This window comes from Notamacropus eugenii, chromosome 6, assembly GCF_028372415.1.
Source record: "Notamacropus eugenii isolate mMacEug1 chromosome 6, mMacEug1.pri_v2, whole genome shotgun sequence".
Lineage (NCBI taxonomy): Eukaryota > Metazoa > Chordata > Mammalia > Diprotodontia > Macropodidae > Notamacropus > Notamacropus eugenii.
In genome coordinates, this window is record NC_092877.1 from 239,813,321 (window position 1) to 239,838,699 (window position 25,379).

The 25,379-nt window shown below is 38.8% G+C and overlaps 1 pseudogene; it reads left to right on the forward strand.

The window, feature by feature from the left end:
• Positions 1-474: 474 nt before the first annotated feature.
• LOC140512281 (heterogeneous nuclear ribonucleoprotein A3-like) overlaps positions 475-25,379 on the forward strand; it is a 35,696-nt pseudogene continuing 10,791 nt past the window's right edge.

Here is a 25,379-nt window from a genome sequence, read left to right on the forward strand (position 1 = left end):
AGATTATGGGCAACAGTGATAATACTGCAGTTCTACTATGCCTCATTGGTTGTTATAACTACATTACAAATAAGAGAAAGAAATATTAAAGAATCCACTCAGGCACTCACAGAGTATTTAAATGGTATACAACCAAAACACAAAATCAGAACTTCCAAATTCAAATCCAACCCACTTTCCAGACCAACAAATTGCTCCCTAGTTCTTAGCTTAGTAGTACATGTTGTAGAATAAAAGTAGCTTTTTTGATTTTATTTTTTTTTTGCCTTGAAATCACGATGACATCATTTGCATGCAAAATAACAAACAACAACAACAAAAAAAACCAACCAAGTTTTAGCTAAAAATTGACATTCTGTGTGTTAGTACTGTCTTCAACTTCTCTCTTGGCAGGTCTCTTTTGGCACCTATATAAGGAAACTATTATGAAATGCTCTCCCTAATTGGGTCTGATTAATGAATGAGTTCGTGCAAATGGCACTGAAAGGAGGGCAGAAGCTACAGCCATCACTGAATTCAAGGAGAGCAATGGTCAGGAACGCGACTCTGTGCACTGCTAGAATAGTTGGCAGAAGGTAAAGTTAGAATTGCAGTTATTAGGACATGGCTTACTGCAGTGAAGAAAGCAGAGTAAACTGTATGTATCTCAATAATTTCTGCCACATATATGGTTGGGTTTTCAAAGGAGGAGAAAAACTAAAATTGCCAATGAATAGGAAAGAGTAATGACATAGTTTACGATTGCTTTTATTATTGCTACTATTATTAGTAGTAGTAGTATAAATTAAATTTAAAGGAATATATACATATGTACGTATGCATATGTATATAACATGCTTACATATAAATATATACATTTGTGCATATATACATAAATGTATATACAATGCAAAAATACATACACACATGTGTTAGATACTATTGTTGTTTTTTTATTCATTTCCCACAATTTTTATTTTCATTAACCTAGTCTCTCAAAACTATAAGAACTGTAGGGATTAAAAATTAATAAAACTGATCATTTTAGAGGGAAAAGTAAAGAAAACAAAACACCTAAATATTCAGGAGATGAAGCAACTACCGGAATGTCATATTGTAAGATAATATTGGAACAGGACCAAGGACCCACTTCTCCAAACTCCCAGGTCAGTGCTGCTGTCACTATACCATGTCACTTCTTATAAGGATTTTCCACATTTACAGTCATAATGGATGCTTTGAGGGGGTTATTTTTTAGAGGTGGTCTCATGTGTGAAAAAAGTAAAATTATGCATATTTTTAAAATAAAAAGAAGTTCTCTATGAAAAGGATTTTTGAGTGCTCCACAAAAGGTGGAATTCTCATTGTGTAATAATGCAATTTGACAAAGCATGGCATTCTCTTTTCAGGGTAAATGTTCTGTGAACAAAACCTACCACAACTGCAGAGGATACAAAGCAAACAAAATAAAAATTCACAACTAGTGGAAAATACTTTACATATGTTACCATATATGATTTTTGCATTAACCCTCTGAGGTCAGAGATATCATTATCTCTGTTTTACAAATGAGGAAACCAAGGTTCAGTGAATTTATGTGACTTACTGTGGTTACAAATTATTCAATGAATCATTTAACTCCTGGCTTGCTAGCAACAAACTGATAACATTATTCATTGTACCATATTGCTTCACAAAGTTATAGCTTAAAAATACACAACAGTTCAATGTTTTGGCTCTTCTAGGGTTACAAAGGCTGGACCAAAAAGCAAGTCATCAGGGAACAAATAGTCTAATACCATTTTAAATGATAGTATCACCTACATAAAGAACTCTAGCTATTCTCCATTGGAGGTATTGTTGGATTTCTATCACTATGAGTCCTAATTTGGTTTATTTTCCACTGATTCTCAGATTTACTTTGGTTTTTTATAAGTGTAACAATAATAACAATAATAATAGCCACTGTGTATATAATGCTTTAAGATTTACAAAGTGCTTTACAAACACTATCTCATTTTGTCCTCCCAATATCCCTTAAAGATACAAATAAGGAAATAAGGAAACAAAGGTAGACAAAAAGTTAATTTGTTCCTAGTGAATATAGAGTAAGGGTTTGAGACTGGATTTGAACTCAGGTTTTCTTACATCCAGGTAATGAGCTCTATCCACTGCATCAGCTACATGTCAATTTTAAGTGTGTGTGTGCGCGCGCGTGCGCGCACGTGTGTGTGTGTGTGTGTGTGTGTGTGTGTGTGTGTGTGTGTGTGTACCTAAGGACAATGTGACTGATGGCCATCATTTCATGATCATAACTCTGTAAAAGAATATATTTTGGGGAGAGCAAATGAGAAAAAAATCACTTAAATCCAGAAATGCAAAGAAGAAACTGAAATGTAAATTAATGATTTTGAAGTCCAAGTGTTCACAACTAGTATATTGTAAAAATTATTTGCTTGTGATCTTTTATTTTTAAGGAACCACTTAATGTAGTGCTCTATATTCCATATCCTTTGGACACTCCAGTTTATCAATGTTTTCCCTAAAAGGTGATGAAAAAGCATAAACAAAATATTTAATATGTAGTGAGATCACTTCACTTAAGCAGGAAACCTAAACACCATATGGCATGTGTCTTTTTTTCCACTGCTACATGTTGAAGACAAGAGGCACAGAATAATAATAATAATAATAATAATAATAATAATAATAATAATAGTTTTGGAAGTGAAGAACTGGCAGAGAACATGATGTCTGGGAGTGTAAATGAATGTCTATATCATACGTTAAAATATAAGGACGCTAGATTCCTGGACAGACATGGAACATATTAATGCTGGTGAGGATGTATTTGTAAAGTATCTTGAAAATCAAAAATGTTTATGCAAAGGGGAGATTATCTAAGTATACGACCAACCTCAAGTAAAATATTGAAATGATGATCAACAAAGTAGGAAGAGTACCAGGTGAGATGCCTAGATGTTTGCAGGAGATAAAAATACAAATTAATAATATGTAATAAGAGGCATGGCCTCAAGTATTCATATATAAATGTCCAAAGTTTATATAACAAACAAAAGGAAGCAGAGGTCCTAATTTAAGGAGACACCTTTGAGCTGTGTATATCACTGACATTTGATTGCCTTTTGTTTCTAGGTGCATTGGATGAAATTGGATGTCAAAAAAGATAAAGAAGGAATACAATTTTTGTTTGTAGTGTGTGGAAAAACAGAGAATGTCAACTGGTTCAAGTCTTATCCAGTCTCTGTCATGAAGGATGAATATTTTATTTGAAATTGCAGAACAACAAATAACTATCCAAGGAGTTGATAATTAAGGTAAGTAAGGAAATACTAAAGGAGCACCTAGTTATCTTTGGTGAATTTAAATAACCTCAACCTGAGACACTATCTTTGAGTTCTCAAAAAATTGGCAGATATAATGATTCAACAGCTGTAAGCGACAACTGAAAGATGATGGGGTAGAGGGGAAGAAAGATATTATCAAATTGGAGAAGTAAAATGTTATACTCATTCTTTTTTAAAGCATAAGAAGAGAATCTACCAACTAAAGGTTAAGAACTTGACAGAGTTCTGGAAAAATTCTGCATTTTTCATTAAAGAGATTGTTGGCAAGAAATGACTAAGGGAATTGGTGCTTATGAAGAGCTTGTTTTCTTAAAGAAAAGATTGTGTGAAGTTGGCCTATATAGTTTATCTATCTAGTTTAGCTTTTGATAGCACCATATACTGTTCATATGGACAAGAGAGATACTGATTAGATGATAATATAATTATTTAGATTCAGTGTTTTTTGTAAGATTAAACTCTGAACAAATATCTATTAAACGTCAATGTGACAGAATACATGACCTCTGGTACTTGTGCTTAGCTCTCTGGTGTCTTAACATTTGTATCAATGGCTTAGATAAAGACATGGAAGACAAACTCATCAAATGTGCATTTATCACAGGGGGCAATTGAATATACTAGGTAACAGAGTGAGGATTTAAAAGGTTCTTGATATTCTGGAGGAGGGATGGTGAACCTGCATCCTTGAGAGCACCTGTGGACTTCTAGATCCTTAAGTGCAGACTTTGGGCTGAATCCAAATTTTGCAGAACAAAGATTTGATTCCAAAGATTCTGTAAAATTTTGATTCAATCAAAAGGCTGCACTTAAGGATCTAGAATGCCACATATGGTCTTAAGTATGCAGGTTCCCCAATGCTGGTCTAGAGTATCAGGTTAAAAATTAGTCAGATTAAATTTATTCAGAATAAATATAGTCTGGCTTGGGTACAAGCACTTACTTTAAAGGTTTCTTTCTTGAATGCAAGATGAAAATGAATCTAAAGTATTATATGAGAGGTATTTTTTCTTCTGTTTTAATTCTGGTTTTTATTAAGTCAGTGACAGTTTATAGGAATAGGAAGATTGTAGTCCCACTGCCTTCAGTTCTCATCAAACCTTATTTAAAATATTGCGTTAAGTTATGGTCTCTAAGCTAAGCTGGAGAGTCTCAATAAGGGGCAAAAAAGATGTGGAAGAACTTTGAGTTAAAGATATGTGTGGATTAGTTGAATGGACTTCAACTAAGACTGGAGAAGAGGAGACTAAGAAGAGAATAATAGCTATCTTCAAGTACTTCAAGGATATTACGGGGAGAAAAATATTTATTTTGCATAGTCCTAGAGGAAAGAACCTCTAGGTTCATTCAGAGGGGGAGACTTAAGATTGATAATTGAAAAGAGATTAGATCTATCGAGAAGTGGGATTGGTTACCAAGAGTGGTGGCACATTCTTTCTCCTTGGAGATTTTCAAGAAAAGTCTAGGCAACTTCTTCTTGCTTATAAAACAGTTGAATATCATTTGTATATTTGGATTGGATTTTATAGCTAATTAGATTGCTTCTAGCTTTCAAAATCTTGGATTGTCTGAGAATGAATTTTTCCTCAGTCCCCAACATTTAAGAATCTCTAAATTCATTGTACTATATTTTTATTCCATGTTTTTCTACTGTTTTTTTAATACGCCCCACTACTATTGACTCATATTTAGCATATTGTGGTTGTTGTTCAGTTGTTTCAGTCATGCCTGACTCTTTGTATACGTATTTGGGTTTTCTTGGCAAAGATACTAGAGTTGTTTCTCATATCCTTGTAAAATTCATTTTATAGATAAGGAAATTGAGGCCAACAGGGTTAAGTGACGTGTCCAGCGTCAAGCAACTAGTGTCTGAGGTAGGATTTCAAGTCAGGTCATCCTGATTCTAGACCTAGTGCACTATCTAGCTGCCACTATCATTTAGCATGTAATCCACTAAAACTTTTTTTTTTAAAAGAAAGTCCCGGGGGGTGGAGCCAAGATGGCAGAGTAGAAAGACGCACATACACGTAGCTACAAACCCACAGTCCAAAGAACATCTCTAAAAAAAGAACTCCTGGCGAATTCTGGAGCAGCAGAGGCCAAAGAACAGTGGAACAGAGGAGATTTCTGTTCCAGAGAGCCCTGCAAACCTCTTGCAAAAGGTCCTTCGCACTGCAGACGTGGAGCCGAGCTGAGCCCTGCATTGGCCGCAGCAGCGAGAAGAGCAGACCCAAGCAGGCTTCAGGGATGGGATCTCCAGAGGCCGTGCAGGTCCCTCCACCCACAGGTGATGGGGGTCGGTGAGAGGGTCTCTTTGGCGGGTCAAGAGGGGAGTGGGGTGCCCCCATAACTCAGGCCCCATCGGGAGGCAAAAGCAGAGGCAGGAGCAGACCAGGGCTCCCCAAGCAGGCAGGAGTCCTGATCCATTGTTGAAGGTCTCTGAGTAAACCCCTGAGGGAACTGAGCCCCAGATGCAGCCCTGCCCCCACCTGAGCACCTGAACTTGATCTCACACTGAATAGCAGCCCTGTCCCCTCTAAAAGCCCTGAGGCTGGGAAGCAGTATTTGAATCTCAGACGCCAAGCACTGCCTGGGAGGATCCAGAGGCGAAGTGGGTGTGGAGAGGCCTCTCAGAAGTCAAGTCACTGGCTGGGATAATGCCCAGAAAAGGGAAAAGAAATAAGACTATAGAAGGTTGCTTTCTTGGTGAACAGGCATTTGCTCTCTTCCTTTCTGATGAGGAAGAATGATGCTTACCATCAGGGAAAGACACAGAAGTCAAGGCTTCTGTATACCAGCACACTCGATGGGCTCAGGCCATGGAAGAGCTCAAAAAGGATTTTGAAAATCAAGTTAGAGAGGTGGAGGAAAAGCTGGGAAGAGAAATGAGAGACATGAAGTCAAAGCGTGAGCAGCAAGTCAGCACCCTGCTAAAGGAGACCCAAAAAAATGCTGAAGAAATTAACACCTTGAAAAATAGGCTAACTCAATTAGCAAAAGACGTTCAAAAAGCCAATGAGGAAAAGAATGCTTTCAAAAGCAGAATTAGCCAAATGGAAAAGGAGGTTCAAAAGCTCACTGAAGAAAATAGTTCTTTCAAAATTAGAATGGAACAGATGGAGGCCAATGACTTTATGAGAAACCAAGAAATCACAAAACAAAACCAAAAGATGAAAAAATGGAAGATAATGTGAAATATCTTATCGGAAAAACAACTGACCTGGAAAAGAGATCCAGGAGAGACAATTTAAAAATTATGGGACTACCTGAAAGCCATGATCAAAAAAAGAGCCTAGACATCATCCTTCATGAAATCATCAAGGAAGACTGCCATGAGATTCTAGAACCAGTGGGCAAAATAAATATTGAAAGAATCCACAGATCACTGCCTGAAAGAGATCCAAAAAGAGACACTACTAGGAACATTGTGGCCAAATTCCAGAGTTCCCAGGTCAAGGAGAAAATATTGCAAGCAGCTAGAAAGAAACACTTCAAGTATTGTGGAATTGCAATTAGGATAACACAAGATCTAGGAGCTTCTACATTAAGGGATCAAAGGGCATGGAATAGGATATCCAGAAGTCAAAGGAACTAGGACTAAAACCAAAAATCACCTACCCAGCAAAACTGAGTATAATACTTCAGGGGAAAAATTGGTCTTTCAATGAAATAGAGGAATTTCAAGCATTCTTGATGAAAAGACCAGAGCTGAAAAGAAAATTTGACTTTCAAACACAAGAATGAAGAGAACCATGAAAAGGTGAACAGCAAAGAGAAGTCATAAGGGACTTACTAAAGTTGAATTGTTTACATTCCTACATGGAAAGACAATATTTGTAACTCTTGAAACTTTTCATCATCTGGGTACTGGGTGGGATTACACACACACACATGCACACACAAGCACACACACACATAGAGACTGAGTGCACAGAGTGAAGTGAAGAGGATGGGATCATATCTTAAAAAAATGAAATCAAGCAGTGAGAGAGAAATATTTTGGGAGGAGAAAGAGAGAAATGGAATGAGGCAAATTATCTCTCATAAAAGAGGCAAGCAAAAGACTTATTAGTAGAGGGATAAAGAGGGGAGGTGAGAGAAAAACATGAAGTTTACTCTCATCACATTCCACTAAAGGAAGGAATAAAATGCACACTCATTTTGGTATGAAAACCTAGCTTACAATACAGGAAAGTGGGGGATAAGGGGATAAGCAGGGTGGGGGGGATGATGGAAGGGAAGGAATGGGAAGAACGGAGCAATTTGAGGTCAACACTCATGGGGAGGGAGAGGATCAAAAGAGAGAATAGAAGTAATGGGGGACAGGATAGGATGGAAGGAAATATAGTTAGTGTTATACAACACGACTCTTATGGAAGTCATTTGTAAAACTACACAGATTTGGCCTATATTGAATTGCCTGCTTTCAAAAGGGAGGGGGTGGGGAGGGAGGGAGGTAAAGAAGTTGGAACTCAAAGTTTTAGCAACAACTGGCAAGTGCTGTTCTTGCCACTAGGAGATAAGAAATACAGGTAAAGGGGTATAGAAAGTTATCTGGCCCTACAGGGCAAAAGATAAGCTGGAGACAAGGACAGAGAGGGATGATAGAAGAGAGAGCAGATTGGTGATAGGGGCAATTAGAATGCTCTGTGTTTTGGGGTGGGGGAGGGGACAAAAGGGGAGTAAACTTGGAATCCAAAATTTTGTTAAAATGAATGTTAAAAGTTAAATTAAAAAAATAAATAAATAAATTTTAAAAAAAAGAAAGTCCCACAGTTCTGTCCCATTTTTCTTTGTATAAATGGCATGTAAGGTTCATTTTTAGTTTATGAAATTAAGCAAACTTCCACATAATGTAGTGTAATAATAAGATGATTACACATTATGATTTTTTAACTCAGATGTAAGGTTTTATTAAATGCCTTCTTGTTAGATTCCATCCAATATTCTACCTAGCCTTTTAAAATATTGTGAATTTCTTACTTTGTCACCTAGTTATTTGACAACCATTGCAGGATTGTGTCATTCACAAATTTGACAGACGTAATATCTATGATTTCATAAAAGTCATTCATTAAAATGTTGAGTAGCACACGGCTAAGCACAGACTCCTCAGGCTCTCTATCTTTACTATATTTGCATGAAAACATTAATCATTCTTCTCTGTAAAGCATTTTTCCAGCTATTTGTCTATCTTTTTCTCCCTTCCTAGGTTCATTCCTATTAATTGAGACATGCATGCTTGAGGATTCTCTCAAGAAAGACATTGCCTTAATACTCTAACAAAACAGATCCAGCACAATTTTTAAGCAATATATCATATTTCCACCATGACCAATGTCCTCTACCAAGAACTAATATTTCTGAAATTGGGATCCTCATTATATGACTTATACAAATTGAAGAGATAAAGGAAGAATATAGCAAAAATAAACTAAGAGGACAATGGTAAAGTTCATAGTAAGAAAAATAATCAGGGGGCGGAGCCAAGATGGTAGAGTAGAAAGACGCACATACACATAGCTCCGAACCCACAACCCATAGAATGGCTACAGGGAACTAACTCATGGCGAATTCTGCACCCAGAGGCCATGGAACATTGGAGTGAGGGAGATTTCTGTTCCAGAGAGACCTGCAAACCTCTCGCGGGGGATCCTTCGCGCAGTGGACTGGGTGCCAGGACTGGGAGCTGAGTGCAGCCCTGCCGTGGCCACGGCACCGAGAGGAAAGATCCGAGCAGGCTTCAGGGATGGGATTTCCAGCGGCCACGCAGGTCCCTCCACCCACAGAGGGACCTGCAAACCTCTTGCAAAAGGTCCGTCGCGCTGCAGACGCGGAGCCCAGCCCAGACCTGCCGTGGCCTCGGCACCGAGAGATACAGATCTGAGCAGGCTTCAGGGACGGGATCTCCAGCAGCCGCACAAGTCCCTCCAACCACAGGTGACGGGGGTTGGTGAGAGAGTCTCTTTGGCGGGTTGAGAGGGGAGTGGGGTGCCCCCATAACTCAGGCCCCTCCCCCGGGAAGTAGAAGCTGAGAGGCGGCTGCAGACCAGGGCTCCCCAAGGGGGCAGGAGCCTGGATCCATTGTGGAAGGTCTGTGCATAAACCCCCTGAGGGAACTGAGCCTGATAGGTGGCCCTGCCCCAACCTGACCACCTGAACTTATTCTCACAATGAATAGCAGGCCTGCCCCCCCAAAAGCTCTAAGGCTGGAAGCAGCATTTGAATCTCAGACCCCAAGCACTGACTGGGAGGATCCAGAGGCGAAGTGGGTGTGAGGAGAATATTCAGAGGTCAAGTCACTGGCTGGGAAAATGCCCAGAAAAGGGAAAAGAAATAAGACTATAGAAGGTTACTTTCTTGGTGAACAGGCATTTCCTCCCTTCCTTTCTGATGAGGAAGAACAATGCTTACCATCAGGCAAAGACACAGAAATCAAGGCTTCCGTATACCAGCACACTCGATGGGCTCAGGCCATGGAAGAGCTCAAAAAGAATTTTGAAAATCAAGTTAGAGAGGTAGAGGAAAAGCTGGGAAGAGAAATGAGAGACATGAAGTCAAAGCATGAATAGCAGATCAGCTCCCTGCTAAAGGAGACCCAAAAAAATGTTGAAGAAATTAACACCTTGAAAACTAGCCTAACTCAATTGGCAAAAGAGGTGCAAAAAGCCAATGAGGAGAAGAATGCTTTCAAAAGCAGAATTAGCCAAATGGAAAAGGAGATTCAAAAGCTCACTGAAGAAAATAGTTCTTTCAAAATTAGAATGGCACAGATGGAGGCTGATGACTTTATGCAAAACCAAGAAATCACAGAACAAAGAGAGAATAACAGAAAAATGGAAGATAATGTGAAATATCTTACTGGAAAAACAACAGACCTGGAAAATAGATCTAGGAGAGACAATTTAAAAATTATGGGACTATCTGAAAGCCATGATCAGAAGAAGAGCCTAGACATCATCTTTCATGAAATTATCAAGGAAAACTGCCCTGAGATTCTAGAACCAGAGGGCAAAATAAATATTCAAGCAATCCACAGAACACCGCCTGAAAGAGATCCAAAAAGAGAAACTCCTAGGAATATTGTGGCCAAATTCCAGAGTTCCCAGGTCAAGGAGAAAATATTGCAAGCAGCTAGAAAGAAACAATTCAAGTATTGTGGAAATACAATCAGGATAACACAAGATCTAGCAGCCTCTACATTAAGGGATCGAGGGGCATGGAACAGGATATTCCAGAAGTCAAAGGAACTAGGACTAAAACCAAGAATCACCTACCCAGCAAAACTGAGTATAATACTTCAGGGGAAAAATTGGTCTTTCAATGAAATAGAAGATTTTCAAGTATTCTTGATGAAAAGACCAGAGCTGAAAAGAAAATTTGACTTTCAAAAACAAGAATGAAGAGAACCATGAAAAGGTGAACAGCAAAGAGAAGTCATAAGGGACTTACTAAAGCTGAACTCTTTACATTTCTACATGGAAAGACAATATTTGTAACTCTTGAAACATTTCAGTATCTGGGTACTGGGTGGGATTACACACACACACACACATGCACACACGCACACATACATAGAGACAGAGTGCACAGAGTAAATTGAAGAGGATGGGCTCATATCTTTAAAAAAACGAAATCAAGCAGTGAGAGAGAAATATATTGGGAGGAGAAAGGGAGAAATTGAATGGGGCAAATTATCTCTCATAAAAGAGGCAAGCAAAAGACTTTTTAGTGGAGGGATAAAGAGGGGAGGCGAGAGAAAAACATGAAGTCTACTCTCATCACATTTCACTAAAGGAAAGAATAAAATGCACACTCATTTTGGTAGGAAAACCTATCTCACAATACCGGAAAGTGGGGGATAAGGGGACAAGCAGGGTTGGGGGAATGATAGAACGGAGAGCATGGGGAGGAGAGTGCAATTCGAGGTCGACACTCATGGGGAGGGATAGGATCAAAAGAGAATAGAAGTAATGGGGGACAGGATAGGATGGACGGAAATATAATTAGTCCCATACAACACAACTATTATGGAAGTCATTTGCAAAACTACACAGATTTGGCCTATATTGAATTGCTTGCCTTCCAAAGGGAAGGGGTGGAGAGGGAGGGAGGTAAAGAAGTTGGAACTCAAAGTGTTAGGATCAAGTGTCGAGTAATGTTCTTGCCACTAGGAAATAAGAAATACAGGTAAAAGGGTATAGAAAGCTATCTGGCCCTACAGGACAAAAGAGAAGATGGAGACAAGGGCAGAGAGGGATGATAGAAGAGAGAGCAGATTGGTCATAGGGGCAATTAGAATGCTTGGTGTTTGGGGTGGAAGGGGATAAAAGGGGAGAAAATTTGTAACCCAAAATTTTGTGAAAATGAATATTAAAATTTAAATAAATAAATTTAAAGAAAAATAATCATGATTATTTATGCAACAGCAGTGACAACAACAGCAACAAGAATAACAATAATAATTTACAAATATATGTGTGTATATATATATATATATATATATATATATATATATATATATATATATATATATATATATATATATATATATATATATATATATATAATATGCAAAGTTTGCAAAGCACATTGCCTGTATTTTCTCTTTTAGGTCTCATATGAACCATGTGTAATAGGTAGTATAGCTATTATTATAACGGTTTTACAGATGAGGAAACTGAGGACAATGGAGATAAAGAGATATTAAAATTTATAAGTAAATTACTAGCAGAATATAAACTCAAATCTTCCTGATTCATTATTTGGAAACAAACACTTTTGAACAGCCAAAATCATAGGGCAGGGAGAGAATGAACAGTGGCATTCTAAATGAGGTCCACAGGTGCTACACAGTGCAAATGTTTTTAGACTTTTTTCAATATGTTGGTCATATGTGCTGGCTATTTCTTCCTTATCTAAAAAACATGCTATTTTGACGTGATATGGCTTTCTCAGGGAAGGAGAGATATATCAAATGTTTGGATGTATTAAGAAACACAAAATATTAATAAAATCATTTTTTAAAATAAAGAAAAAGGAAGGAAAATTCTTGGACTTAGAAGATGGATTGGTTTGTGTAAGGAACAGGAAGGGGACTTGGGTTACCATAGCACTTTGGAGAGGGAGTAAGGGTAACAAATTTGAGTGGGGCAGGTTATGATGGGTCTTCAGTGTTGAAAAGCAGCTTATATATGACTGTAGAAACTGTAGAAAATCACCAAAATATACTGAATTGGGGAATGACATGGGCTGATGTTAAGGAAAATATATTAGACAGCTGAGTGGACCATGGACTGGAATGTGGAGAGAGAAACTTGAAATAGTAAGATGAATCACAGGTCAATGACCACAGACCAAATGGGAGGTGATGAGTACTTGTACAACAAGGGTGGTGCCAGTTTCAGAAGAGAGAATGCTAAGATCATTCCTAACAGTAGATGGTCCAGAATTTAAAAATACTTTGAAGATCAAGCTGCATCAGTTGACACAGTGCATTCTTAAAGCTACAAGGCAAAAAAAAAACAATAGAAATTGCATGAAAATGTCAATTCAAAGTAAAATTATAGCATTTATCTATCAGGTGACCTGGCAAGTCCTTCTCATGCTAGGTTCTGAATCTGAAAGACTGAAAGGCTATTGTAGTGCCCTCAACAATAAGATGGAACTTAGGAAGAAAGAAGTATTTTGGCAGAAAGATAAAGAGATCAACTTTATGAATGTTGAGTTCTCTTATAAAAGAGTTTAGTGAAATATTTTCTGTCTCAGTAGGAATAATGTATTTTGAATAGATATTGGTTCCCAACATTTTATAGAATGAACTTTTAAATTCTACTCATTTAGGTTTTTTAACCATTTGGACACTTTTTTATGTCTCATTTCTATTTCAGAGACTGTCATCTAAAATCGTTTATGTTTTTTAAAATAATGATTATTTTATATTTTCAGAGATGATCATCTCATTTTTTAAGTTACAGTTTGTGCCCATATGAATTTACAACTTGAGGCATAATTGCTTGTTAATTACAAAGCTATGGCTATGCCAAATCTCAAGTTAGGTGTTATAGTACAACAAGGAAAAGGTATAAACTAAAGGACGTAGAACATGAAGATTGAGTTCAATGATAAGGAACATACAGGTCTGCCTAGCAAGGGAAAAAAAGTGTATGAAATATAAGATGTCAGATATTTAATAAGGCAATGATAGGTGACATCAGAATATAGCTATGGATTTATTTTCCCTAGAAAAGTTTTTTAATACTTTCTTTCTATACATGTACTGACTTGTGATCAGAAATTGACCAAGAAGTGCAAAACACATGAGAAAAATGTAATTAGCTTATCATGAAATATGACTGACAAAAGAATAAATGTTAGCTAGAGTTGGTATCTTGATCCATAATAATTTGAAGTAACTTTTTACTTTTCTCCTATTAATTCCATTTCATAATGTACTCTAATCTGAAACTAATGCTTCTTCTTGTGAATTGGATGTATATGATGTCTATAGATAGGATATGTCCAGTAAAATAAAAGAAATAAAGTGGAGTTTTTATAGGAACCAACCAATACAGCAGAAACATGGACTAGAAAAGGAGTTCTTTGATAATTGTTAACGTGATATAACTTGAACAAGAATGAGAATCTCAGGAAAAACTGCTATTAAATTATTGTGAAGTGTGGAAAGTGTAGAAAAGATGAAATGTATGATATCCCAAATTCCAGAAATTCACCAACATTATTGATGGAAATGTCACTGGGAAGGAAGGACTATGCACGAAGTCGAAATAGAAAGCATTTCACTATGTGAGTTTTCTCTCAAGGAAAACTGGATGGAAATGTAACTGGGAAGGAAGGACTATGCATAAAGTTGAAATAGAAAGCATTTCACTATGTGAGGTTTCTCTCAAGGAAAACTGGATGGAAATGTAACTGGGAAGGAAGGACTATGCATAAAGTCGAAATAGAAAGCATTTCACTATGTGAGGTTTCTCTCAAGGAAAACTGGATGGAAATGTAACTGGGAAGGAAGGACTATGCATGAAGTCGAAATAGAAAGCATTTCACTATGTGAGGTTTCTCTCAAGGAAAACTGGAGAACATTGTTAGAGGGCAATGGGGTAATTTGCTTTATTTTATAATTTCCTGGAAGTTTCAATGAGAAAAATATTTGGGAGAAACCTAAGTTCCCAAAAGCCATTGAAAAACTTGGTCTCTGAAGAATTTGTTTTGAATTATCTGTTTTATATCACAGAGCTTGATTATGATATTATCGTGGTTCTCTAATGACAGAAGAAAGCTTAGCTACTTAGAAATTCCTTCTATAGTTATAATATCTCCTGCTGAAATATAATATAATGTGGAATGTCAGTTATATTAAGCCTTTTGGATCAGGCAGAAATGATATTTTTAACAACCAACTAAGACCAAGGTTTCCTAATTTAAAATGTCTTCTCTTTTTATTATCATCATGTCTTTCCCCCAAGATGAATTTATTTTAAAATTCTCTACAAAATCGCATAGTTTACTCTATTAAAGAAGCTGCCATGCATGATTTTATTTCGAGGTCCATTACACTAAAAGGAGGTGCAGTATAGAATCTTCTATATGGAGAAGTTTGATAGAAGGATAGAAAACCTGGTGTTAAGTTTTGTCTGTAACATATATTGGCCCTAGGGCCCTGGATAAATGGATTAACATAACCTCATTGGTGTAGGCAAGTATCTCAGAGTATTCTGAAGGCCCTGACCTGATTGAAGGTCAAAATTTCACTGTGCCACTGGTAAAAGCAGGGATTCAGACATATACAATGGGGTACTCCTGCTATCACTGGTTCTTAGATCTGCATTTCTAAAAGGAAAGCAACTTTTGAGGGGTCAACAATCACTTTAATCAAGCACATGCCTTGTTCACTGAGTTCAACGGGAATAGTAAACACCCTGAACTTCAAAAAAAATGTAGAGAAATCTAAATCAACAGAGAGCATTTCCAAACTGTCTGACATTAAGCAACACATAAATGTCATAAATTAACTCTCTGACCATACATACATAGTTACCAGAGATGGAAGAACCTGCATATGAGTTTTCAAAGCTTGGGTGGGGAAAGGCTGCTTAGCAGCTTCCCAGAGTCTCATCTAGCACATAAACCTTCTTCTAAAAACTAAGCCCCAAACTAAAATCTCATCTCAGAGTCTTTATACACTTTGTAGAGCCAGAGGGCTTCACAGTCCTTGAGAACCAGTGCCTCACTAACAAAAGGTGTGGTCCTTCCTACAAATCTTCCCAGGCCCATTAATGGGTGAGAAAGATCTTCTTCCAAATTTTTCTCTTTCTGTCAAAGTTTCTATGTTTCCATTAGCATGGGTTCATAACCTCAGTGTAATCCTTTACTCCGCACATACACTAACCCCACATATGTAATCAATTGCCAAATCAAGCATATATTACTATTTGCAATTATCTCTGATATTCATTTCATTTTTTCCAACTCACAGTCACTGTCTTTGTTCCAGTACTGTTTTTTGTCCTACATTTTTAAAATAACCTCTGCTTTGGTCCCCTTACCTTCATCTCTTTTTGCTTGATTCCATCCTACATAATGCCAACAAAATGATTTCTTAAAGTGAGGGGCTAAAGGTGTCATGGTTCTTAATAAACTGCAGTTACTTAATAATCACTTCTAGAATCAAATAAAAACCATTCTCTTTGGTATTTAGAGACCATGTTACAGCAAGGAAAGTGGGATTTTCTGTTTTCTTTTTTGAGTTTTCCCAGACTCATGCTAAATTATGAACATTTGAAAGCTCAATCTCCTTTGAACCCTGAGAGTTCACAACCGTGCTGAGTAACTTAGGCTTCTTGCCTACTGACTCTGAGCCAGTCAGGAGCTGATTCCTCATTATATATACTCTGAAGTGAGGTTTTGCTTTGGGACTCATTCTTTGGAAAAAAGATCCATGTGCCTGATGAGATTCTGGGTAGCCATTAAGGAGCCCCCTGGCTTTGAAAACCCAGATGTTGGTGCTTCTCTCTCTGGTAACTATGTATGTATGTTATGGTCAGATAGTTGGAGCTGTTTATTCATGTGTGATGTATGCATTGCTTATGGTCAGAAAGTTAGAAGCCCTGTCTGTTGATCTTTATTTTTCACCTTACATTTTCTCTGTCCACATAGTCTGGATTCAGTTAAAAAGGATTATTGACCCCTTAAATAGCTATCTCTCCTAATAAAGCAGATGTAATAACCTGTGCTTGCAATTATGCTGGGTATGCCACTGTGGTTGCCTTTATATTATGGCATAATGAACAGGATTCTGCACAAAATAAAGGAAAGCATGGGATTTTGAGGGCCTGTATAATTGTCTGTTGTTTCCCAGTTGTGGTGGCTATGGTTCTATGGAGCCCCAGGAGCAGCAGTGGCCTGAGGAGAAACAGGAAAGTAGCAGTGACAGAAAAGGTTTCTTTGGTGCCCAGAGCCAAGCTCCTGGGATATAACCTCCCCCCCTTCCTCCCTCCCTGTTAGCACTCCTGAAGAAAAAGTTAAGAGCACCAGCTGTGTGAGTAAAACAAACCTGTGGGAGGTAGGGATGGCCAGAGCCAGAGTTCAAGTGCATTAATCCAGTTGTGGACTGTGCTGGAAGGATGAATGCCTGTAGATTGTATTGCATACAGATCTCATGCAAGAGAAGCAAGAGATTAAAAGGGAGCCCTAGAACAGAAGCAGATAACTACCTGCTTACAGACCCAATAAAAGATGAGAACTGCCTTGTGCCAGCATTATTGAGGTGAGATCAAAACCAGAAAGCTGCATGCTTCAGGAATGAGGCAGGAGTGAGGCAAGAGGAAGACAAACCCTGTGGAATTCATCACTAATGTTGGGATAAGATAAAACTGTGCAGCAAGGTGCTGAGTGTGCTTGCTTTCTTTGTGCATCCCTCTGTTTGGGATCCAGGAGGGATGGAGTTGTCTCTGGTGAGGAGGGTAAGTGACTTGGACCCCCAAGAACCCAACCTGTTGACTTTGTTGCCCACCTGCCCTGCAGGCCTTGGAGGTGGGGACTGGAGCAGTGGTAAGTTGGCTCATTAGAGCATTCACCTGAGAGTGCCAGGAGGAAGACTGCAAAGGTAGTGTGGGGAGGATATACCCCCAAGAGAACTTTATTTGGACATTTTCTTTTGAATTGACTGTGACCTAGGGGTGGAGTATGTTGAACTGTCTGATGTTATACACTTTTGTGTTTGTTTAAAGCCATATAGCCACCCTGGTAATAAGTTATGTATTTTGGAAATGTGAATCTTGTGTTATGTTATTTTTGGGATTGTTCTTTTTGTACATTGCTATGAGAATTATGTTAATCATATGTGTGTGTGTGTGTGTGTGTGCCTTTCCTTAAAAGATGTTAATGCTTCCATTTGTTCAAGGACATAACAATCTCTTCATCATCTGTGTAGATTGTAGGGGTTAAGTGTTGCATTGTAAAGGTCAGGGTCTTGGAGGGAGTGGTACATAACAGCAAGCAAAGACTTTTTGCTTGCTCTTTGGAATTAATTTTTCCAGGCTCAGGGTAAATTGTGAGCATTGGAAGGCTCAATCTCTTTGAGCCCTGAAATTTCACAGCTGTGCTGAGTCATGTAGGTTTTGTGTCTACTGACTCAGAGCCAATCAAGAGCCAAGTATTTGTTATATATTTGAGGGTTTGCTTATGAGAAATATGTTGTGATTACCTTGGTGAGATTTTGAGTGGCTATATGTTCAGATCCCCTGTCTGCTCAGATGTATATGCTCTTTCAATCCAGGGATGTATGAAAGTATATAGTAATATTGATTTGATTCAGGCAGTAGAGCCCTATCTTTTGGTCCTTATTTCTCTGCTTGTATTTTCTATACTTTCTTCTTTCAATGTGATTAGAAACTATTGTTGACCCCTTTAAACTGCTATATTTGCTAGTCAAGCAGATGTAAGAAGCTGTGCTAGCAGGTCTCAAGCAAGTTATGCCACTTTTTTATATATTATTCTCTGCATGGTTCCAAAGTCTACTCAAATTGTCGTTTTTCTTGTTCCTCACACATTAACACAATTGCATTTTTCCATGATTTTGTCCTAGCTTATCTCCAATGACTAGAATGCATTATGTCTATCAGTAAGTCCTTGGGATGTAACTTTACCTTTTTCTGCCTCAGTTTATTTAATTGTAAAATGAAAATGATGATATAATCTGCCTCACAGGTGTGAACAAAAAATGGTGAGTTGTTGTTCTTGAAGAGGACCAAAAGGACATCATCATGATAAAGTGAAATTTCAGTGCGTTCAGCTATGGCTAATGAGACTAATATAGGCTTGGAATGTTCTACCACAGGTTGCACAGATAGTCTGTGTGAAGATTTGAGGTGGCTACCCCAAATTTGTGCAGCCTATGTTAACTTTGTACTGTCTCAATTGTGCTTTGCTCATACAGCACAGCACCCTTTCTGATATCAGCATGCCATGCTGAGCCATGCTGTGCCAGTGTCTCCTATGTTGCATAGTCACATTCAAAGTTCTCAAAAGAGACCTTGAGAGTGTCCTTTTACTGCTTCTTCTGACCACCATGTGATCATCTGTCCCATCTGAGTTCACTGTAAAATAATCTTTTTGGCAAGCGTACATTTTACATTTGAACAATGTGGCCAGTCCATCAGAATTGATTTCTCTAAAGCATAGTTGGAATGCTTGGCAGGTGAACTCAAGCAAGGACATCAGTGTCTGGTACCTTATCCTGAAAGGGGATCCTCAGAATCTTCCTAAGATAGTTCAAATGGAAGAGATTCAGTTTCCTGGCATGGAGGTGGTAGACTGTCCATGTTTCACATGTGTACAACAATGGGGTCAGCACAACTGCTCTGTAGACTTTCAGTTTGGTAGTCAGTCTAATACCTCTTCTCTCCCAAATTTTTCTTCAGAGCCTACCAAACACTGAGCTACTTTGGCAATTCATGCATCAGCCTCACTGTCAATGTGTACATCTCTGGAAAGTACACTACCAAGGTAAGTGTAGTTATCCATAGCATTCAAAACTTCTCCATTTTTTGTAAACAATTCTTCCACATATAGATGGTGTGGTGGTGGCTGATGGAGCACCTGTGTTTTCCTGTTGTTAATTATTAGGCCAAAATTAGCACAGACATCAGACAATTGATCCATACTTTGTTGCATATCAGCCTCAGAGGCTGCATTGAATGTACAATCATCTGTAAACAGAAAATCATGTACCAACAATCCCTGTACTTTGTTCTTGGCTTGTAGCCTTTTCAAATTGGAGTACTTACAATCAGTACAGTAGTTGACCTTGATGTCATGTTCATCCTCACTGAAGTCATTCTGGAACATGGCTGAAAACATCATGCTAAATATCATGGGAGTGAGGACACTGCCCTGTGTCACCGCACTAGTGATGGGGAAGGCACTACACTATTGTTCAGTATCCAGAATCTGGACAAACATGCCATCATGAAATTGAAATACAATATTGATGAACTTCTCCTGGCAACGAAATTTTGACATAATTTTCCATAAGCCCTCACAATTAATAATGTCAAAGGCCTTGGTCAGATCTAGAAACGTTGTATACAGACCTCTGTTCTGCTCCACGCATTTCTCCTGGAGGTACTAGTTAGCAAACACCATATAGACTGCTCCTGAGTGCTTTCTGAAGACACACCGCCTTTCAGGTATATGACCACATTCCAGGTGAAGGGCCAGTCTATTAAGGAAGACCCTAGAAAGAATTTTGCCAAGAATGACTAACAGAGAGACCCCCTTGTGACTGTTGCATGACAATCTATTCCCTTTATCCTTATACAGATGGACAATGGAAGCATCATTGAACTCCTGGGGATAACCTCTTCTTGATACATAACCTCCAAAATTTCAGTCAGCTTTTTCATGGGCAATGGTCTCACTACCTTATAAATCTCAGCTGGAATTGAATCAGCACTAGGTGCTTTGTCACGTGAAAGGAGCCAAATGTCCCTCAAAACCTCTTCTTAATTTGGAACTTCAACTAAGGAGGGATTTACTTCAACCTGAGGTAACCGCTCAGTGATTGATGATGATCTGTTGAGAACACTAAGGAAGTGCTCAGTCCATCTCTCTAGGATCATGTTCTTATGGCTAATCAATGTGGCTCCATCAGCACTGAGCAGTTGTGATGCACCATAGGTTTTTGGTGCATAAATAGCTTTCAGGGATTTTTAAAAGCATTTCTGGTTGTTACTATCAGTGTAAAACTGAATCTCATCTGCCTTCTTACTGAGTCAGGAATCCTGCATCTCTCTAAGCTTTTTTTTTTATACTTTACTTTTGATGCAATTAAGTGTTGCTGTCTTATAGGTTGATGAACTATCCTGCTGGTATATCCTGTGGAGAGCTCATTTTTCTTTTAACAGCTTCTAAACTTTCCCATTGTCTTCATTGAACCCATCTTGGTGTTTGTGAGTGTTCTGACCCAGATGAGCAAATGCATTGCTGGACACCAAATCTCTGAAAGCTGTCCCTTCCTTTTCTGTTCCACTGCTGCCAAGTTAGCAATAAACTGTTCACACTCGGAGAAGATATCTAATTTGATGACATTAATTCTTCTGATAGTCATTTTGCCTTGGGGGCAGCACATTTTTTTTTTAGTCTTTTGATTAAAATTTTATTCTAACTACACTCCATAGAGGAATAAGATTGGATACAACTTGGCAGACTTAAACTTTTGTGTTTACATGGAAAGAGAAACTAGTTCAATGGTGAGCTTTCAGAATACTGCAATAGAGCTCTGATATTATCAAAGTGAGAGTTCTTTCAATTATGAAGATCATGATCCATCAATATCTTCTCATCTTGTGTAACTTTGCCCCATTTCTTCCTTGACCCTTCATAAAAATTCCATCTGTTGTGGGGCAGAGCCATGATGGCGAGGCAGAAAAACAGACTTGCAGAAGCTCCCTCACATAATCCATTAAGTACCTGTAAAAATGAGTCTAATCATATTCTAGAGCAGCAGAAGGCACAAAACTGCAGACAGTGTGGTGAGCAGAACAGGCTTAAGGGTGCCACCAGCAGCAGTTCCCAGATTGCTCAAAGCACAAATGCCACAGTCACCTTCAAAGGTGAGTGGTGGTGGGGGCTTCACCCAGGAGAAGGGAGCCTGGTATCGACCTCCAGCAGCAGGCATTTCAGCAGCAGCTACCATTTTTGGAGGTCTCCACCTATAGTCCCTGGGGGAATTGAACAGTTAATTTGTATCTCAACCCTGAGTGGCAGCCCTGAGAGACCTCTGCCTAAAGCCTCTGGGGTAATTGGGTCACTGATCTGATTCTCAACCCTGAGCCCCACCTAGGGATGAGGAGGAGCACTGGTGGTGGAGCTGGAGGTAGTTCTGGTGAGCGAATTCTAATTGCAGATTCTGGGCAGAAAAGTAAACTCCTTTCCTTTGATTATGCCACCTTGGAGGAACTGAGAACTTACAGGTCCCCAGAATATATCCTTCACTTGACCCAAGACTCAAAATTCAAGTAACTGGTTTGAAAAATGTCCAAAAAGGGAAGAAAAAATAAGACTATAGAAGATTACTTTCTTAGTGAACAGGTGTTTTTTCCCTTCCCTTCAAATGAGGAAGAACAAAACATAACATAAGAGGAAGTCAAGACTTTCCTGTCCAAAACCTCCAAAATAAATATGCACTGATCTTAGGCCATGGAAGAGCTCAAAAAAGGATTTTGAAAATCAAGTAAGAGAAATGGAGGAAAACTTGGGGAGAGAAATGAGAGCGATGCAAGAAAATCATGAAAAGCAAGTCAACAGCTTGCTAAAGGAGACCCAAATAAATGCTGAAGAAAATGATGTCTTATAAATATACTATCTAAATTGGCAAAAGAGGTCCAAAAGACCAATGAGGAGAATAATGCTTTAAAAAACAAAATTAGCTAAATACAAATGGAGGTTCAAAAGCTCATTGAAGAAAGTATTTTTTTCTTAATTAGAATGGAGAAGATGGAAACGAATGACTTTGTGTGGAACCAGGAAAGTACAAAACAAAACCAAAAGAATGAAAAAAATAGAAGATAATGTGAAATACCTCATTGGAAAAACAACTGACCTGGAAAATAGATTTAGCAGAAACAATTTTAAAATTGTGGGACTACATGAAAGTCATGATTATAAAAGAGCCTAGGCATCATCTTTCGTGACATTATCATGGATAATTGCCCTCATATTTTAGAACCAGGGGGCAAAATAAATATTGAAAGAATCTACCCATTACCTCCTGATAAAGACCCTACAAGAGAAACTCTTAGAAATATTGTAGCCAAATTCCAGAGTTCCGAGGTCAAGGAGAAGATATTACAAGCAGCTAGAAAGAAACAATTCAAGTGTTCTGTAAATACAATCAGGATAACACAAGATCTAGCAGTTTCTACATTAAGGGATCCGAGGACTTGGAATATGATATTCCAAAAGTCAAAGGAACTAGGATTAAAGCAAAGAATCACCTCCCCAGCAAAACTGAGTATAATACTTCAGGGGAAAAAATGGTCATTCAGTGAAGTAGAGAACTCTCAAGCATTCTTGATGAAAAGACTAGAACTGAATAAAAAATTTGACTTTCACACATAAGAATCAATAGAAACAAGAAAAGGTAAAATGGAAAGAGAAATCAAAAGGGATTTTCTAAAACTGAATTGTTGGCATTCTTACATGGAAAGATAGTATTTGTAAATCTTGAGACTTCTACCCCTCTCCTGGCCTGTGCACTGGTCTGGGAGCAACCAAAAACTTTCTTCCCAGAATCTGCGAGTAGTAGAATTTATTCTGCACCCCCACCTCCAGCTCCACCAAGTCAGTGCTCTTCTTCATCCCAAGGCTGCTGCTCAGGCCTGAGATTCATATCAGTTCCTCAATTTCCACAGGGTCTTTAGGTGGAGGTGGCTGCTGCTGTCAGACTATGCTTCCTTTTCCTGGGTGAAAGAGCCATCTCACTGACCTTTGAAACTGTCCTTTGCATTCCTGGGTTGAGCAATCTGGAAACTGCTGCTGGCAATAGCTCCCTGAAGCCTATTTGGGGTTCTGTCCCTGCTGAGTTATGTGGCCCACACTGGGCTGCACTCTGCTCCACATGCAGTGTGGTAGACTTTTCCCTTCAGCCTTCTTGGCTGTCTTGGGCTGCAAATTTCTTTCACTCTGTGATTTTGTGGCCTCTGCTGCTCTAGAATTTGTTTAGAGTCATTTTTGTCATGTATTTTATGAGCTATGTGGGGGAGATTCTACAGGTCCCTCTTTCTACTCGACCATTTTGGATCTGCCCCAGGGGCAGCTCTTCTTATGATTGCAAATATTTAGCTTGGAAAGGATAAGTCTATGAGCAGTCCAGCATTCTGCACCACATATTGTCTTTGTCACTCTCACATCTTGTTTTTCTCTTCTCCTTATAGTCACAAAGTCTATCAGATGCCAATGTTTGTTGTGTGGGTGTATCCATGAAGTTTTATTTCTTTTAGGTAAACAACAAAATGTTGATGATGAAAGGGTCATGCGATGCCCAAGTCTTTATCAGTAAATGACCTTTGCTGTTGCTTTTTCCAATTCCACTCCTCCCTAAAACTCCCTGCCAAGTCTAGTAGTCTGAGTCTACCCTAACGTTAAAGTCACCCAGAATGTTACGCTTGTTCTCTTTTGGCACACTGATGATAAAGGTCTCTAGGCTTGCATAATTTTTTTCTTTGACTTCATCAGGTTTTTTCATTGTGGAATCATAGGCACTGATGATGGTGGCATGACATTTTCCTGCTAGTGGAAATCACATTTTCCTGAGCCTGTCATTCATTCCTTTTAGCAGTCATACTAGTTTGTTCATTAGATTAGTTTTGATAGCAAAACCTATGCCAGCTTCACAGTGCTCTCCTTCACTATGCCCACTCCACAAAAAAAAAAAATAAGCATCTAACTGCAACTTTAGATAGCTGACCTTAATTTGGTAGCCTTGTTTCACTGCATGTTGCTATTTAGATGTGATACCTGTTGAGTTCTCCTGCAACAAGAGCAGTTCATCTTAAAGGTACACTGGATTCTGTGCTGTCCATTAGTGTGCACACTTTCTATGTGCCAATGGTGAGTGCAATCATTTTTTCAGATGCTTTTGTACATTTTGTATATATATTTTTCTTTTTGTTTCGACCACAGAGCAGATTCCCTCCTGCCATGGTAATCAGGCCAGGGTTGGAGAAGCAGACAATCTTTAGGGCACCTTTTCTAACCCCCTTCCTCACAACAGGAGGTAAGCAGTATCATCCTTAAAAGGCTGCTCTGACACCCACAGGGCTGCCCAGTCTCATTGCTACTTCCAGTGAGAATCTACCTTATGGCCCAGGCCACCTATGTGCAGGGTTTTGACTGCAGATCCCAGTGTATCCACACCTGCTACTTCATTACTTGCTTATTGACACAGAACTTTGAGGCATAATAATAAAATTGTATGAGTGAGGGTGAGTGATGTCCTTTGATTCCTTTGTAAATTGGATTTAAGTGAGTAGGAGTTGCATAATGTCATCAACCTCTCTCCTCCAAAGTCATGACAGTCCAGTGGCAGAACAGAGTCAAGATGACTGCTGATGGCTCAGGTTGCAGTGGATGACCTTGGCTTCTTAGATGTCTGATGAAGCACTAAGCACTCCACATTGCCTGCTTCATTTGCCTTTATGGTCATTGGAACAAATTGTTCTCATGCGCTCATTGCAGAGGAAGTCTTCACATGCTTGGAGTACACACTCCCCTAACTCACCAATGGATATGAGACCTTTTGGTTACCCTCAAACTGATTTGGTCCATCTGCCTGAAACTGTTAACCCGGGTGTGCCCACTGCACTTGCTTCAGCTTCTTGGAGTCACAGATGAGAGTTGAGTGGAACACATGAGCACCAGAGTTGGAAAGAGCCCTGAAAGGGGCTCGGCAGCCATCACACCAAAGGCACTGGTCCTCCCTGAACACCCTTACACCCTATATGAATTAGA